The sequence below is a fragment of the Centropristis striata genome, chromosome 23 (genome assembly GCF_030273125.1).
Source record: "Centropristis striata isolate RG_2023a ecotype Rhode Island chromosome 23, C.striata_1.0, whole genome shotgun sequence".
Lineage (NCBI taxonomy): Eukaryota > Metazoa > Chordata > Actinopteri > Perciformes > Serranidae > Centropristis > Centropristis striata.
This window is the reverse complement of record NC_081539.1, coordinates 14,952,001-14,970,091: the sequence shown is the minus strand read 5'-3', so window position 1 is coordinate 14,970,091 and position 18,091 is coordinate 14,952,001. Positions and strand designations below refer to the sequence as shown.

At 39.7% G+C, this 18,091-nt stretch overlaps 1 protein-coding gene across 1 annotated transcript in view; it reads right to left on the bottom strand.

The window, feature by feature from the left end:
* Window positions 1-18,091, bottom strand: part of dlgap1b (discs, large (Drosophila) homolog-associated protein 1b) — a 103,204-nt gene that overhangs the window by 58,883 nt on the left and 26,230 nt on the right. Inside the window, exon 4 of the mRNA XM_059326792.1 lies at window positions 7,684-7,769. The gene's annotated coding sequence lies outside the window, so the exon portion shown is untranslated. The remainder of the gene's footprint in view (window positions 1-7,683; window positions 7,770-18,091) is intronic.

Below are 18,091 nucleotides of genomic sequence, written 5' to 3'. Positions count from 1 at the left end.
GTGGACAGCTGCTAGGTGGGAAGATGGGCCAAGCCATTTTTATTATTTGTAATATGTTGTTGTTTTGTTATTTAAGACAAAAGATATATTATAAGCTTCACTTTTGCTTTAAAAAAAGGGGGAAAATGTATTGTTTTGCATAAATGACACCCTACATCCAAAATAAATATGGACCCTTTAATTGCATAAAGAAAAGATAAAGAATAAATGTATTTTGTAGAGTTTTGTCTGAAAAAAGGTGATATTTTTTATCCAATTTGTTCTCAATTTAATTGTCTTTTAAAAATTGTGAGAAAATTGTATCATGAACTCAGTATTATGAATTGTATCTTGTGAATTGAGTATAACATTTCAACCCTATTTATACATTTTCACTGTATTAGGTACATTATCTCGAGTGTGGACACAGTACCTGGTATTTGTTGTTTTGTTTTGCTCTCTTCAGTAAAGTCCCAGAGACTTGGAGAATCTATGTCCTCGTGCCCCATTGCCTTACTAGCACACTTGTCGCCCATTTCTGCATGAGTGGCCAGTAAAGAAGTTGGATAGAAATCAACACTTCCAAAATGATTGCTTTACTTTTCATTATTTTACGCTACAATGACAAGAATTACAATTCTAATCACAAGTTTATACGGTATGAAAATGGAGTGCTTCAATCCTTTCCCCCTAATATGCATTTTATCATAATTCCTCTCTAAGTGGGACAGCGGAACATTCAAAAATCTATTCTGAGCCTGCCAACACACAAACCAATAAAACATCAGGTAGAAAGCATCCGCATATGTTTGGATATGCACATTTTCATTGGTGCATACACAGAATAGTAACCTTCATGTTTATATTCTCTCTTAAGAGCTGTGAAATCTGGGGCGCCTAATCCAGGACTATGTGGAAGCAGCACAGTGCTTTGCTGTGACGGTGATAACTAAATTGAACCCTGGAGAGTCGTGCTGTATGAGCGTGTGTGCGTCTCTACATAACACGCAGCAGCTTCATCCGTCAGCCGAAGCGATGACCTACAAGTGTAAAAGTTGCCAATGCTGCTAATGTCAGCGTAAACCTCACAACTGTTCCCACCTCGTGGCATTTCTCTACTTCATACACTTGTAGCCGATAATAAGACTGCTGCTGCTTCTTCATTACAGCTGCTATTTCCACTCATGCAGTTCGAGCAGCAGAAATAAACTGAACATGGACAATTAAACTTTACAAAACACTGTGTGTACATTCAGCTGCCTCACTCTGTTTTTAATCCTTTGCCTACTCGCTAAAATGTGCACAACTCCACATGACATGCAAAGCATTCATATTGCTTTATGAAAAAAATATATGTAAGGACCCACATTCGCGTGGTTGTGTGCATGCACTTTGATTGTACAGTATGCACAGTACAGTCACTTGCCACTGTCAGGCAGCATTAGCATCAAGCTACTGCCAGGGGCGTGCAGAGTGTCAGGTGATTTCAAGCAACTGATTCTACAGTTAATTACATGTCAGGAAACAGAGCTGACCTTAAGAGCAAACAGCTAATGTGTTAATCTGCTTTTAGCTGATGTAGTCTAAATACCTATTATTGCACCAAATAATTGATTTATCATTCATTCAACAAAATGTGCTAAATAAATATTAAATACTGTATTACTATTAAAGTGCCAGTGAAGCCTCCTACAAACAGTAATTTGTGATTTGCATATCATTCTGAAATTAAATAACCCCCTCCAGCTCAGAAAATAGTTAAGCTGGGAGAAAAAATGTCAACAAAACTAGAAAAAGCAGATTTAGCTGTCGGTTCACATAATCGGCTGATGACCACCCTTCTGATGAGATTACATGGACTACATCTTTAAGACAAATGCGAGGCTATCTCCTTAACTTCTGAGGGCAGAGGTCAGAGGCCGGTAATGGGAGGTACTTGGGTAAACCGATGAGGAAAAGCTGGATGATTTGTGGCTCTCCTTCACTGTGGGTGGCATGTCACATCGAGGACACATCAACAGACGCCTGACAGATCTGGGAGTGAGATCCAACTGAGCAAGAGGGTTCGGGGGTGGGGGGGTGGTCTAACCCGCTGTCTTCTCGCATGAGTGCTGGTTGATGCATATCCGATGCGACACACACATACACAAGGGAAGCAATCACAAATAAGGATACGACGTCATGCTTACACACACCGCAAACACACACGCTCACGCAGGGGGCTAGGAGGCATAATTCCAGCTCTCCGTGCTCACTGTGGAGATGTGAGCCCCGACTGAACATGCTGCCTGCATAGAGGGCAGGTGTCAGACCAGGTGAGTGCTGTGCGCTGACGGTTAGCAGCTAGCTTCCAGCTGACCTCAAGTCAAAACTCGGCGACATGGCGAGAGGACACGAAAATTCCGACCTAAATGGAATCAGCAAGGCTAATGTCATCAAAATGGACTCAATTATGTCTCCTGTCAGCCCAGGTTTAGCCGACGTCTATCAAAGACTCAAGGCTGGGGCCTTGTTGCTAAACTCAGATTACTGAGACTGTTTCCCTTTAGCAGAAATTCAATGGCTGTTTCCTGTTCCCAGAGCGGGAAGCTGTGGTCCACTTGTCACTCAGGGCAGAACATCTATAATAAATAACATTGCATCAAAATAGAAGAGGAGAGAAAAAGAGAGAGAGAGAGAGATCAAGAAAGAGGCATGAGATGAGTAATTGAGAAATGCACCACAAAGCTAGAGCAGCGTAGAGTTGTTTTTCAGATGCATGTTCATGTCTGCCTCTAATTTACTCTCCTTTGTTTGTGATTCGCTCCGCCAGGCTAGAATAATATGAGCCAATATGCAAAAAGCTAAATAACTCTCAGTTTAAGATTTTCCATGTTAATTCTTCATCTGAGGGTCTCCTCAAGCTGGAGAGTGCATTCACAAATCTGTGATTTTTTAAGAGCAAATCAACTATTTATATAATATTCAATCAACAATGTTCAAAATGTTCTTTTCTTTTAAGGTCAAACACTGAGTGTGCTAGGAGAAAGAACATTAAAAGCAACACTTCTGCTATTACTGACTGGGATATTATAGGCGGGTTTTTAATTGATACTAGAGCATACATAGGTCAAGTAATTGTCAATGACAGTCATTTTTATAAGTGTTTAAAACATGAGTAAATTACTTGCTAATTGTGAAAGCTTATCTGCTATCTAGCTGAGGGGAAAGAAACTAAATGGATTTGTCTCAAGGGTAAGGTCGAATATTATGCATTTTCAGGGATACTTGAACTTACAACAACAAATTCATGTTAATATGATCAACAAGTCGCAGTTTTTACATTGTGGTAAAGAGTTAATCATATAAATGTCTTGCCTTTGCCGCCGCGGCACTGTGAAGTGTTAGAATGAGAAACAAAGCATTGAGGGTGTAAAGGTGATTTACTGTTGAGTGTTTCATGAACGACCAAATGAACTGTGAAATGTGCCGCTCATTGAGCAAGTTAAATTAGCTTTCCATTTCATAATTTGCTCAGGTACACACACAGATAACAGCTGAGGTGACACACATCACATTAAATAACACTAACTTTCTGAATATTAGATGTTATCATGGGCAACACTCAAGATATGAACCACGGTTAAGGAGTCTCATTTCTGCAACAAAAAGATATGATCTTAAATTGGTCTTTGAAAGGTAGAAAAAAAGTAATTCAAATTTAGTTTGCAAGTGTGTTATTATAAATTAATGAACTGGGGAGGCTCAAAGATAAGGAAGTTCTAGCTGAGCGTTTCCTTGTGCTCTATATTAAAATATATTAAGGTCTCATTAATACCCTAATCATAACTAGAACTACCACCTTGTGGCTGTGTGCCAACCGCCAGCATGTTAGTGTTTCAGTTTATATCCAAGTCTGTCCAGATATGTAGCCGTGACAGTAGACAATGCTTCAATATAGATGTTGCTGCAATCACCACAGATACGTTCTGATACTACTTGTGCAAGTACTGGCAATACCCTGAAGGTATCAAGTGCTGATACCCAGCCCTAGATCAAAGTGACCTTTACCTTTGACCACCAGAATCAAATCGTTTCATCCTTGAGTCCAAATGGACATTTGTACCAAATTTGAAGAAATTCCCTCAAGGCATTCCTGAGATACCCCATTCATGAATGGGATAGTTATGACGTCAGAGTGACCTTGACCTTTGACCACCAAAATGATTTCATCATCAAGACCAAGTTGACATTTGTGCCAAATTTAAAGAAATTATCATGAGAATTGGACAGATGGAGCTGTTTAAAGAGTTGCTGAATGCTGGAATGCATCAATACATTTTTATCACTTGAAATGTCACATTTACAATCACTAGCCCTAAAGTTGTGTATGAAGCTGTTCTTTGGCATGCTCAGTGCTTTATGATCACATCAAACTGTTACACAACACTATGAGACTTAGTTGTAGCAGTCCAGTGTCATCTACCGCAGCCTATTTATGCCAGTGTGTATTCTCAGTAAACTCGTCTTTGGTAGCCTGCAGTGGAAGAAATGGAGTCACAACACCTTGCGTCAAAGCTCCCTATCCGAGCAAATGTGTTTCTTGCATGCTGACTGCAGTAGATTAGCTCAGTCCAGGCAGTTTATTGTTAATCTGTGAGTATCTGTGTGAGAAGCTCTCACATATCTCCACACTGTCAGCAGTGTATGTAATATCCAGCTGGATGTCCAGTCTGGTTTTTGGTTGTGCTCCAGTCGCCTTTCCTTTCTCTCCTCTGTTACATCCTCTCTTCCATACCTTACCTACAACCGCTCTCCATTCTTTCATCATTCCTCTTCTATCTTTTCCCTCCCCAACCCCAGGTGTCTGTTCTGTTCTGCTGTGATTGCCAGTATCAGCGCCGTGGCTTTCTTCCCACTGGCCAAGATTTACCTCATCTGATCGTCCCTAATTACACACTCATTCGCTGCCTAATCTCCGCAAACACACTCCACAGAAAAATTGCTTGATGTTGGAAACCCAAAATGTTGTTTGCACAAGATAACATCAAGATTTCTGTATTTGAAAAAGATGTTAAATTGAAGAGTGTGACTACACAGCAGGAATTCTTTGGCTATCAACCTGTTTATCCCGCTGCCTGCCGCAACCTTCCCTCCCTCTTCGCGCTTCCCTGGGATACAGAACATTGGCTTAGAGTCTGTTTGTAAACCCCATTTCTTCTTTTCAAATAGCCTTCGATGATGACCTGAGTCAGTGCAATGATACGTTTTCAAATGGTAAGCTGTGCTCGCTGTAAATCCAGCTTTTTGGCAGTGGCTGCAGGCCTTAGGGTTCAGGGTTGGCTCGTCTACAAGAGCTGAGCCAGAGATGGGATCCCATGCGTGATTATACATTAACCACTCATGGTAATGACGATGCACTATTTCCAGTCTAATTCAGCTGCAGCTGCTGTAATTATTACCAACTCACTGTTTAATTCTGAAAAAAAGAGATGTGTTTTTCTGAATGATTTCCTGCAAGTTTAACAACTCTGTACACCGCATTATAGCTAAGAATAGGGCACCAGGGGAGGAATAAAACATATTAGTTAAGTACAAATTTGAGATACTAACACTTTGCTTGAGTCTTTTCTTTTCGTGCCCCTCTCTTTTTCTACTCCACTACATCTCAGAGGGAAATATATTTACTTCACTACATTTATCTGATTGATTTAGTTACTTTCTAAATTAAGATTTTGTATTAAAAACATATTAAGAGTGTATTAAATATTATGTTTAATTATATATCAAACTCCCGTAAACGTTTATACAAGTAGGCCTACAGCTGAGATTAGTCCATTATTCAATTTGTCTATTAGTAGAAAATTAATTTGCAACTTTTGATGGTTTAAATCATTTTCATGCAAAAAAAACATTTCATGGTTCCAGATTCACAATATAAAGTTATTAATAACAATAATAATAATAATAATAATAATAATAATTAATAATTATAATATAATTATAATAATAATAATAATAATAATAATAATAATTTTTAATAGTTTTAATAATTGTATTATTTTAATAGTTTTTAGATTTATCTGCATTGGTTACTTGTTGCATTTATAATACTTTAACTACAATTTTCTGATTTTACTTATATCATTTTACTTAGGTAACATTTTCAATGGAGTGTTTTTATAGTGTGGTATTAGTACTTCTACTTAAGAAAAGGATCTAAAAGCTTCCTCCACCTCTGCTGCTCACTAATCAGTCTATTGTCAAGTAGTCTCACATGGCCAGCCCTATTTCCATAGTGCTGTGTCAGCGCTGGAGAATGGTCCGGCTTCCCCTTTTCTCATTCTTCAATAAGGGGAAGAAAAAAAACTCTAGCTTGTTTGTTATTCGTTAAACCAATCACAATCATCTTAAGTTAAATAATGCAGCAACAGACTTACTTTTTGAGATGTCTGACGAACACAAATATCTTAAAATGTAAACCTGACAAATGACAATAAGATCACACCTTTTCTTGGCAGCTTACATTAGATCAGAGCATTTTAAATGTTTTTTTTGCTGTATGTTTGACATGTATAAGCTGTGTAAGAGATTCACAAAGGAAGTACTCTGTTGAATGATAGTGTTGGTTGACAAAACATGGCAGAGAGCTCGGTCAGACCTCCGCCCTTGTCTGTGACCTTTGTGTTACCATTTAATTTGAGTCACAGATCAGATTTTCCACTAAAAAATGTAATACCCAACAATCTTTGAAAAGCTTAGAATGGTGTTTAACAGCTGCTGTAAAGATATTTCCAGAATCCTTAAGGATCCATTTCTCAACAGATGACTTTGTATCCCAATCCAGGTTGCTACGTCAAATGTGTCTTTGATCTTTGAGTTAAAAATGGAAGGAATGGAAGAGGAAAGTCCACTTGTGTATTATATATCATCCATCAGCAAGTGAATGCAGTTAAACTGTGACTCTAATGTCAGATTACAATGTAAGTAATAATGTTTTTATTTGTGTCCTATGACAAAAATGACTCTAAATCCTCTGCCCTCCCCGTCTGTTTGCCGTCTGCACAGCATTGCTAGAGTGCTTTGACTTATGCCTGGCACAGTAAACATGTTCAGCACTTTTACTCGCTATTAAGCACTTTTGCACACTTTTTAAACTGTTTATCTCACCACCGCCATCTGCTCTGTCACCAGTTATTATTATACAAACAGGAAAAATCATTTAATCCAAACAGCCTCTGTGAAACCTTCTTTTTCATTTCGTCTGCTCGTCTCATCTCCACATCTTTCTGTCATCCCTGTTTTTTTTTTTCAGCTGTTTGCCCCTCTGTCGCTCTCTGCTTAGCATTTGTGTCTCTTTCTCTCTCATTTCTGCTGCCGTCGATGGTCGGCTGTCAAGCCTGACTGATGCATTTGTATAATGGTGCACTAAAATGTTAGAGCTGGTGCACGGGAGGCTGCATTCAAAGGATCAAAGGTTAATTGTGAGTGTGCAGGTGTGAAAATTTATGGCATTCAGAGTTGATATTATATATGTCAAGGTGTTTCTTTATGTACTGCTTCGCCTCAGTGAGAGAAACCCACTATATATATATATATATATATATATATATATATATAAGCACTCACTGTAAGCACTCACTGACCTGTGCAAAGCAACTTATAGCAGCACTGTGCAGTCTAATGATCCCGTGGAGAACAAGCATGCAGAGAAGTGTAACTCACCTTCTTTACTGTCTCATCTTTGGCATCTTTTCTCTCCTGTGCTTAATTCCAGGCTCTTCGTGCTCCTTTCGTGGACATTTCTCCACCTTAAAGTGAATAAAGACAGAGTCCTTGGTTGAGAATTCATCGCAACATATCGAAACACGCCTGTGGCGCCCTGGTGGCTAATGTGCTGGTCCATGTGCCATGTGCTCATGCTGTGCTGTGCTGTTGCTCCCTGCGCTTTTTCCAGACTCACATCAGTGGTGCAATTACTGACGAATTGCTGTGGGATGGCGGACAGCAGAATTCTTCTTAGGAAGAAAAAATAAAAAGAAACATACGAACAGTTTCTGCTTTTAAGTAGACCCCAGAAGAAAATTGAAAACTTTGATCTCCATTGACCAGAGAGGGTGGATTAAAAGACATTAAAAATGGCTGTGTGCATAATCAGCTAAGCCCAGTTTTGTTTGACTGTAAAATCACAGCACAAACATGTTGGTTTTGATCCTAAATCGTGTCTTTTGGGAAGCAACATCTCAGGGAAACAGCATGAAAGGAGGGAGGGGACATGCAGAATTCAGTGCTGGCAAGAAAAAAAGAAAAGATAAGAAGAGGAAATTCATTTTAAGCCTATTTGAGCGTCTTTAAATCTGGTGTGTTAAGTCCTTGAGGTGTATTGAGGGAGGGTGAAACTAGTCTTTGTCTCAGGGCAATGACTCACTCTGCTGTACAATAAAGCAGATCACCAGCACTCTGCTCCCATTTCTTAAAGCACACGGCAATAGACTGTCATGTTGTTGCAGATTTTTTTCTCACATGAAAAAGGCTTATGTAAGAAACATCCAGCTCTGAGACGTCTTATATAATTATCCCTTGTAATAACCTATCAAACCAGATTCGTTATTGCTTTTGAGAATAAACTAACAATCCGCAAATTAGTTCTCTAGAAAGCATCCATTTCCTGATATCCCATGAAGGTGATGCAGAGGAGGTGGCAGGTAGTTCAATGTGGGGGCACGGAACAGATGGTGGTCTGCCCGACACTCGCCAGGTGGGACTTGGTTTGGACAGGTTGCACACACTCACACACACACACACACGGACACAGGTCAGAGGGTGGGCACTGATACTCCAGGGGGGCTTCACATCCTTTTCACATGACAAGGATGCAGTGGTACAAAGTCTGGCAATTTAAATGTTCATGCAAAGTTAGTGCATAATTGCCACAAAACACAAAACTATCATTTATGATCTCAGACATATAAGACGCATTTCCATTAGGTACTTTTCCTTCTGGTGAGTCACTATGGGTGTGGCTTGGGAGAGAGGATCCGCCCAAGATCCGCCCAACTTCAATGGTTAGTAGCACAGTTAGTGGCTCAGAAAGTACCTGCCTCGGTAAGGTACTTTTCTGAGCGGCTACTGAGCCACTACTAACTAGTCAATGCTGATTGGATACGGTTGAGGCGGCAATTTCGCGCATGCGTGAATCATTTGCAGACTGGTACAAACTAGACACTGAGGTGTTAACTGCTCTAATTGCAGCTGGGAGAGACTGCTGTGGGAAGACTGGGCCGCTTGTGAGTGCTTTGGGATGGCGTCTGCTGCTCGTTAACAAGAATAGGAAAAAGTCTCCAAAAGTCTCCAATAACACCAGAAAAAGTCGCTAGATTTGTCGCTGGTCCCTTTTTGATAAAGTCGCTAGAGGGGTCTGAATAGTCGCTAAATATTGCGACAAAGTTGCTAAGTTGGCCATACTGCTTGACGCATCGGCCTGTTGTCACATTTGAACTCCGTTTATAGCCACTACAAAAGTACCTGTATGGGCACAGAGGCAAATGAAACCAATCAGAGTGTCATCCTCCGGTCCCTTAAAAAGCCAGGTGGGCATGTGCATAAATGGTGAATTTGGCACATTTCTGCCTCTACCATTTACCTATCCTCTGTCCCATACACAACTCCATGATTGCATATATGCAAATGCACTGATAACCTATTTAACTGAGGAAGGGGAGCACAGAGTGTACGCACATGGTGAACCTGCACATTCAGCGCATCTTACGATCCGAATAATGTGCCCTTTAACTAACAGGATAATACTGCGCTATTGACTTTAGATCAGATTTTTGTTGGTCAGTGGTACAATTACTTTCTACCCTCAAGATCACAATGCACCAACAATGCACCTCATTTTAAGACCAGCATACCCATGGACACACAGATGGACACAAAGTCATTTGCTACTTACAGTGAAAATGACAACTGCATCAGTCGGAAACTAGCAATGACAGTTGCGCAACACTGTGTGCCACTTTGCGCTCGGTCTATGACCTATTGAAAGACGGCAACTCAATGATCAATAGTCATTATCTTTTTTTAACTCATCTTCACTGCTTGCTACCATGCTGGACAGCCAGCTTGCCTATAAGTACACCACTCATACTTAAGCTTCTTAGCAAGAAGCAGTGTCAGTATTAATAACTCATAGTTAGTGTGACCATTTCAGAGATGATGGCTAAGGCTTTTAATCGGTAGTAGGAATCTGAGAAAAAAAAAAAATCAGGTTTCCAGGTGTTATATTATTGAAGGTTTCAGTGATCTAAGGCGAACTGAGAGCTGGTGATAAATAAGTCTTCAAATTAGAAGATTCTGTCTGCAACTCATCTGGCCTTGAAAACCCCGTTTAACAAATGTGCTGGGATTTGGACATTTTATATTTAACTTTTAAGAATGAAAGAGACTATTACTTTGTAGGATGTGAAAACTGTGAACCACAATTTTTGAAAAACAGATTTCAGATAGAACATTATGATTCCATTGTCACCCACATTCTGAGGCATATTTACCAGGCAAATTTAATATTTTAAAACAGACAGCAGATATTTATTATTGTTATTTATACTGATGTGTGATAGTATGCAAAAATGTACATCATCAAGTGTGGTAAAACTGTCCTTAAATGAACCGCTTCGTAGTTTCAAGTAAAAAATGACAACAACTTCAATAAAAGATGAGATTTCACATCTCATGTGTCCTCTTTTCTCTGTCAATCATATCACCTCTGCAGGGAAGAATTTCAATTTCACACTCTGCTGGGGTGCATAGCACTCACATCACTTAAACACATGTACAGAAACACAAAGAGAGGAAAGGGGGTGGGGGGCTGTTAAAAAATGAATCAACATATGTATTCATGAATGAGCAAACAACCAAGGGATGAACATAAATGAATACATGAGACACGTCGCTGGCATGCTAATACAGCCTTCACTGCTTAAAGAAAAGTAAGCCGCATATGCAAAACAGACCTAGTAGCCATTTACTAGATACTTTTAAATCAACAGGTAAATGCAAGAATGAGATTAAACCTGTATTATAATTTTTTGAGTCTATTCAATTCAAATCATTATTAGAAATGGTCTTGATTATGGCGTAACAGTGCGTGTGTCCAGATCTGACTTAGGAGTATCCATATCCAGTGAGCTTCCTGCAAGTCAACTACAGCTCTCAAATTCACTCCATTCACTATCTGCAATCTGAATAATTCATGAGTAAACAATAAATCCCCAAAAAAAGGAAAAAAGGAGGTCTGTCAAAAGGGGAAATGACTGTGACCTTCCATGCAAAATAAGTGAAAGTTGGGAGAGCGATATGCAGTGAGAGATAGGTATGAGACAGGGATGAAAAACGACAGGGAACAGAAACAGAAACACAGAGAAAAGAATGAGAGAGAAATAAAATGAGAGCTACATGAGAGAAATATTTCCTCTCTTGTAAAAAAAACCCTCCATATGCTGGAGTGTGATACGGAAATAGGTCCTTCTGTATTCATGAATCTCTTAGAGCGCAATCAATGGGGTAAGCGATACATAAAAGATGAGGCAGAGTTTGACCTGTGCACTGAGGGGGAGGGGAAGTGTTCTGCAGAGCCTCGACTGGAGGAGATGGCGATTTAGACTCTGTCAGGGCATCCTTTGAAGTTTTGGCAGATGAGGATGGGCTGTGGATCAGCCCGTGGCCCTGCTGTATTAACCCCCCAAGCTCCAGCTATGCTTGCACTGAGTCAGCAGCAGCTCCAGCGGGCTCGCCTGCCTGGCCAGCACGATGCATAATCTCTACACTGGTGTAGCACGGATCCATTATACAGAGCCATTATTCACACTTAAGCAGTGATTATCTCTATGCTTTATTACATTTTCACAGCTGCATGACTTCACACCAGTCAGCTGTGGACCTGATGCTTATTTGGGAAAAGGGCATTTTGGGGAGCAAGAACTCATAACATCAAGTTAGAAGTTGTGTGATTCCTTATCTGCCAGTAGACAGCTCAAAAACACACAAAACACACACACAAAGGCAAGGACCTTTATCTAGAAGATCAAGATCAGATTGAATGTCACACTCATGCACATGCACACACACACACAGACACAATCGGACCCTTAGCATACTTTTGTTTGATTGTTTGAGGCATGCGGGCACTGTGGTGATAAATAGAGGTGAGTCACATCAGAAAGAGGATAAGAGGGGCTGTGAAAAAGCACAGAATTATTGACGGAAAAGAGGAGGATTTGGATTTAGCTCTGCCAGTCCACAAGAGCCTCTAACCCCTCCCCTCTCCCCTCTACATACACACCTACACATAAACTAGTGATGACTCAGTAAGACCGTCTCAGGTCACTTTGGACTGACATTGCACTGGCAACCATAAATCCAAGCAGTGGCCCACTCTGACCCGACTTTTTCTATTAGTCCTTATCCCATCACTGCAAACCCTGTCAGCTATAAACATACAGTAGCATCCCTCAAATATGTGATGGCCACACCAGTGTGATACATGATGGATGGAGGAATGCACAGAGTCAGACGAGAACTTGTAGAATCTCATCTATCTGCAGAAAAACATACACTAATCCGATTCAAAATACACCCAAATCTCTGTGTGATTAAAATAATTCCAGATTTTGAATAAAGTGTGGGTGATTAAACTGACCAGGATACAACCTTTTTTTCTGCTGCACAAAAAAAACTTGCAAGAAACTGCTAAAGAGGATGAAAGAGGCCAAGAGCTACCCAGAGAGAATTTCAAGAAGGAGATAAAAAGTATAAAAATCTATCTCCACGCTTGAGGGTTGGACAGAGAAATCTGTTTTAACACTACACAGAGAGAGGAAGGTTAAACTTTCTGCACTGCTGGAAGAAATTAAAGTTGTGTCTGTACTTATTGGTTTGCTTGTGAATGTGTAGTTGTGTGTGTGTCTTGGGGTTTTTTACAAGGGCACTGAGATGTGTATAGTATTTGCAATTGAAATGCACGGTGTGATTCAGAGGCAGGGGGGGTTGACGGCACCCCACCTGGCTGGTTAGACTTCCAAAGGGCACACTTAATGAATTCACAGTGCTGTAATGTGAGAACCACACAGTGATGACAGGTAGTCATTTATTAAAAAGCAGGTGTTTGTGTGTTAGTATGCGTGCATGTGGAGAGGCACAGGATCACTACAAAAGGAGATTTGACTGCACTTTTTTTTTGTCATTTATTTCCTACTTTCATAAGCCGGAAGTTTTTATTTTTGCCTTTTGTCAAAGCAGATGTGGGCAAAAAAGCCTGTTCTACTACGGGATCAGGCCAAACTCAAACATGTTATATCTTTAAATTATTTTAAACTTAAGGCAATAAGGCATTCATATGCCTCTTGGGTGGACCCTTTTTCCAAGTGGGGTACGTTAGCCCAACCTCTAAGCCGTAAAAGAGGAAACAACATGGATCATTGCTCAGATCGTTTAAACGTAGAAAGCCATTTCCAGTATTTGTGCAACAACACCAACTGAGCCATGAAATATGATCAGGAACTCATTTTTCCAGCACCCCATGAATGCAGCACAAGTGCCCTATCTCGCAATGTTAATGAAAGTGAAAAATAATTTGTGTATCCGCCTTGTGATTAGGATCAGTTCCAAAATGTAATGGGTTCATTTTTTGTTGCGGTTGTGGTCTGATCTTGATGTCCTATTATTGTGCTTGATGCTGTGACCCTGTCTTGACTAGGTGTGACTTCCAAAAGAGCTTTTAATCCTAATGTCACTTCCTAATTGAATAAAGCTTGTATACTTTTTTTTTTTGCCATGTGTGACTTATCCGCTTTTTGTCCAGTAAATGTGCAGAAAGTGTCATCTATTTTCTAAAGACTTTCCTGATCTAACTTGCATGAAAATAATGCTGTTGATGCTGCATCAGAGGTATTCTTTAACCATGTCAAGGGTCTAAGATTAGAGGGTGACATATGTTATATAGATTGTAAACCCCTCAGACCTGTGATTTGGGGCTATATACTGTAAATACACTTGATTTGACCTATGCTGTCAAATTAAGTGGTGGATGTTGGGGCTTCCAACTACCACTCAGCTCCACACCCTCCTCTTGCAGCTGATCACTGCCAATAAATTCTCATCTCTGGACAACAATAGAAGCAACATAGCATGTAGGATTTTTTGCTGATGCTGGAAGAACTAAGCCCCATATTGGACTCACTTCAGCCTTAGCAAGTCTGCTAACCTTTGCAGAGAGCAGGAGAAGCATACTGAAGGTATAAAAAAGAGATGTGATACCTTCTGTCATTGTCTTTCTTTGCACATTTGTCTTTTGGACATCATTGTCAGTTTCTATTAGAACAGGATATGGGTTATATCCTAGAATACATATGAACAGTAGCCAAAACAATCAGATATGAGCAGCAAATTTGGCACAGAGCTTGAAGGCCTGTGGTGTGAATGTAGTGGAAGAGTAAAGCAGACATATGGCACATTATGTCAGGCTGCGCGAATGTTACCGAGTCTAAAAGTGAAATGAATACCAATTTGATATTTACAGAATGATATTAAGAATGAGAATATTCACCCTATACCGTTTTTTATCAAACAGACTGACTCAATGGATGTTGAGGACTCAGATAACACCTCCTACTGGCTGACTACTGCATTCTGCTTCCTTTCACTCAGCCTCAGGGTATCTGTTAACATTTTTAGTGTTAACCAACTATGACATACAGCTTATTGAGCCAACAAGCTACATGATAACAATGGAAATTGAACAATGTGTATTCCCCAAACCTTTTGCCTGAGGAAATACTAAGTATATACAGTATATAGATACATTAGCTTTTGTGCACAGTTTTCCATTTTTTGACCTACCAACTGGTGCACACCAGAGCCCTGTAGCCTTCAAACTTTCAGACAAAACAGTTTTTTTCCCTTTTTCAACAGGCCCACACAGCGCTGTATGAAACATTAGTGATTTACAACACTATACATTTGGGAGAACCCATTGTGCTATCAAGTTTGAAAACCTCTAGGCTTACTGGCTTCCACTCAAAAAGTCACAGCTAGTTATAAAGGAATTTTAATGTTTGCACAGATTTCCACAATCCCACTTATTGTTCATATTACAGTTGAAAAATATAGGAAAATAATTATCTTTTTTTTTTTTTTTACCAATACTGCAATTACAATTCAGTATATATTTATTTTAAAATTATTTAAGTACCTTATCAATTATGAGCATGGCATAATTCCATATTAAGACCAACACAACATACAGTGAAAACATAAACTGCTCTTTTAGCCAGGCCAAGCCTAGGTGTTATGATATTAATTAATCAATTTATATGAATAACATATTGTTGGTTAACCATTGAACCATGAAAACCCTCTATCGTAGTAGAATATAATACAGTTCTTCAAGCCTTTTAAGCAAGGTAATAAAGGTAATAAATCTGCCTTATATAGCATTATTTAAAAGGTACTCAAAGTCGCTTTACAGGACACATGAAACAAATACAGATACATAATTCAGAAAAGAACAACAGAAATGAGAGTTGATGATAGTTCAGGCTTGGCCTTGGGAGTCAGGTCTTGTAAACTGTCTTTTAGTAAAGCATCAAAGCTTTTACCTGCCATTGTACAAGTTGTTTTCTACATCTCTTCTCATTCAAAGATGTCTTCTTTGTGTTATTGAAAAGCAGCTTTGCTTCTTCTTTTGTGATATTAAAATTATATTCTATTACACTGTGTTGTTGATTTGACTGCACTTAATCGTTCAGCTGCAGTTCATATTATTTCAGCACCTGCTGAGTCATCAGCCACTCCTGCACACTCAGTACTAAATACATACACAAACAAACACCAAAGATATAAGTGCTGTTTTCTTAGAATAAATCAAAAATCTGTTTGACTTTGAACAAAAGGTTGAATTGAGCACAAAGCAGGTGATTAGTTCCGTCTCAATAATAAATCAATTCCATGAGCTGCTGTCAGTTTTGGGCTCTTTTGGCATCCCCATGACAATCCTGATTGCATTAAGAAATTTAAACAGCTCAGATTGTTTTCTTTATCTAAAATGACAGTGTGTTCAGTGAGACCTTTCTCCTGTGAGAGACAGGTCTGGCAGTGTGAGATTACCCGCCTAGATATGCCCATCTGTAGTCTGTCAGAGAGCCTATAATCAAATCCAATCATGTCGGTGACTAGACGACATGTACAAGTGCACACTATTTCAAACACATAATATCAGCGCTTATATTTTGAGAGATGATGGGTTTGCTCATAGAATGAAAATTCAAGACCACTAACATGAACATATAGACACCAAAACATTGCACACTTTCACATATCACTTCCACAGAAAAATACAATACATTGTAATTGAATTCTATGAGGACACTTGCCTTAAAGGTCTGAGCTTTGAGAGGCGGAAGCACAGAATGTACTGTTAATAGACAAAGCTTGTCAAAGCTTCAGTCCTTCCCCACTCCTATGTCTCCCTCTCCATTCATATCTGCCTCCCTTATCTTCTCCTTGCTGCTCCCTTTCCAAGCATATTGCTCCCACAACCTTATTTGTGATCTTTTTCGCTCTCTTCCACTCTTTTGTTCTCTCTCATGCATAATCTGTGTTCTTTCCGGTCCTCACTTTATTTCCCCTGGAGACAATCTCTCTCTATCTTTCCCTGGCTCCTTCTCTCACTCCATCGCTCTCCACTGCTCACTCAGAATAACAGAAGCGATCTATCAGAACATTTTCTGTAACCAGAGGGCAATTTTCTAGACCTGGCAGAGCGTCAGCCTTTTGCTACACTGTACCAAGACACTGTTGTAATAATAACACCAAGAAATCTGATTAACACAGTGTAGTGTGTATGCTGCGGCGGAGAGAAGCAGCCGCAGCGATAGTAAAGCAGCAACAGTCCAGGCCGGTGATTTCATGCAAATTCACAAGGTTGCCATGGACTGTGAATGACTGACGTCTGCTGAGGGGAAGGGTGCATGCAAATAGTGGTTCAGGAGGAGGGTGTGCTCGGTGATTAAGTGGAAACACAAGCTAGGGACTCCAATCAGGCCAAATCAATGTGAACTAATCCTGTGCCAATTAAGAAACCGTGGTTCAACGCCCAGGACCTAATTCAATCTCTTTCTGACTCCATGCTGTGAAAGGATTGATTGAAAGCCCTGGACACAAGCCAGAGGAATGAGAGAATGCAGTTATGAGAGATTTTTTTTCTTTTAACAGACAGAGCTCTTGGCATTCGAGACTACATTGATCGTGAGTCAGACATAAAGTGTTTCAATGTATCGGCCCCATAGCTCAATGCTCTAGTGTACCTTGAAGAGATGATAAATGGGATCCAGCTGGGATGAAGAAATGGGAGGGCTGATGATGGTGCCGGTGCTGATGATACTTTTTCTTCACCCTTATTAGCTCCTTTTTGTCATCTTCTCTTTTATCTGTCAGTGTCAACCTCCCTGTTTGTCCCTTTCTCATTTTCTATACTATAATGATTACTACTGCACATAAAGAAATGTAAATTGCATATTCATGTTCACTGCTCCTCCACCACATACACACCTCCAGACAAACAGAGAGCTTTATATTTCAGCACAAAGCTCAGGGAGGATTGTTTCCCAGAGCAAGAGCCAAACAATGAGGGAGGAAGAGGTGAGAAAAAGATGACAAGTGTGTGATAGGACAATTTTCAAAAATATGAACTCTCTTTTTGAATATGTTTTCAACAATTTTGTGTGGTTAACGGTAGCTGCTGAGACGAAGAGATGATGATGTTGGATATCACAAAACAGCAATGGCTGAAGCAGAAAATGTACATTTTCCTGGAAAGAAATCAAGACTCCTTGGAAGCAGTAAGGCTTATCGTGCAGCCAGACTGAATTTTTCACGCTGAGCTTTAGTTGGGAGATTTAATGGGTAAGGCCAGAGATAATTTAGTTCTTTCCTATTGTTAACAAATCCAATGAAAAGAAATCCAATATATCCTACCAATGAACATTTCCTCTGTATCCAAAGCCTGATCTAACTCATTTCTTTGTGCCATACACCTTCATTACTTTATTTATTAAATTTAATTAACCCTTTGACC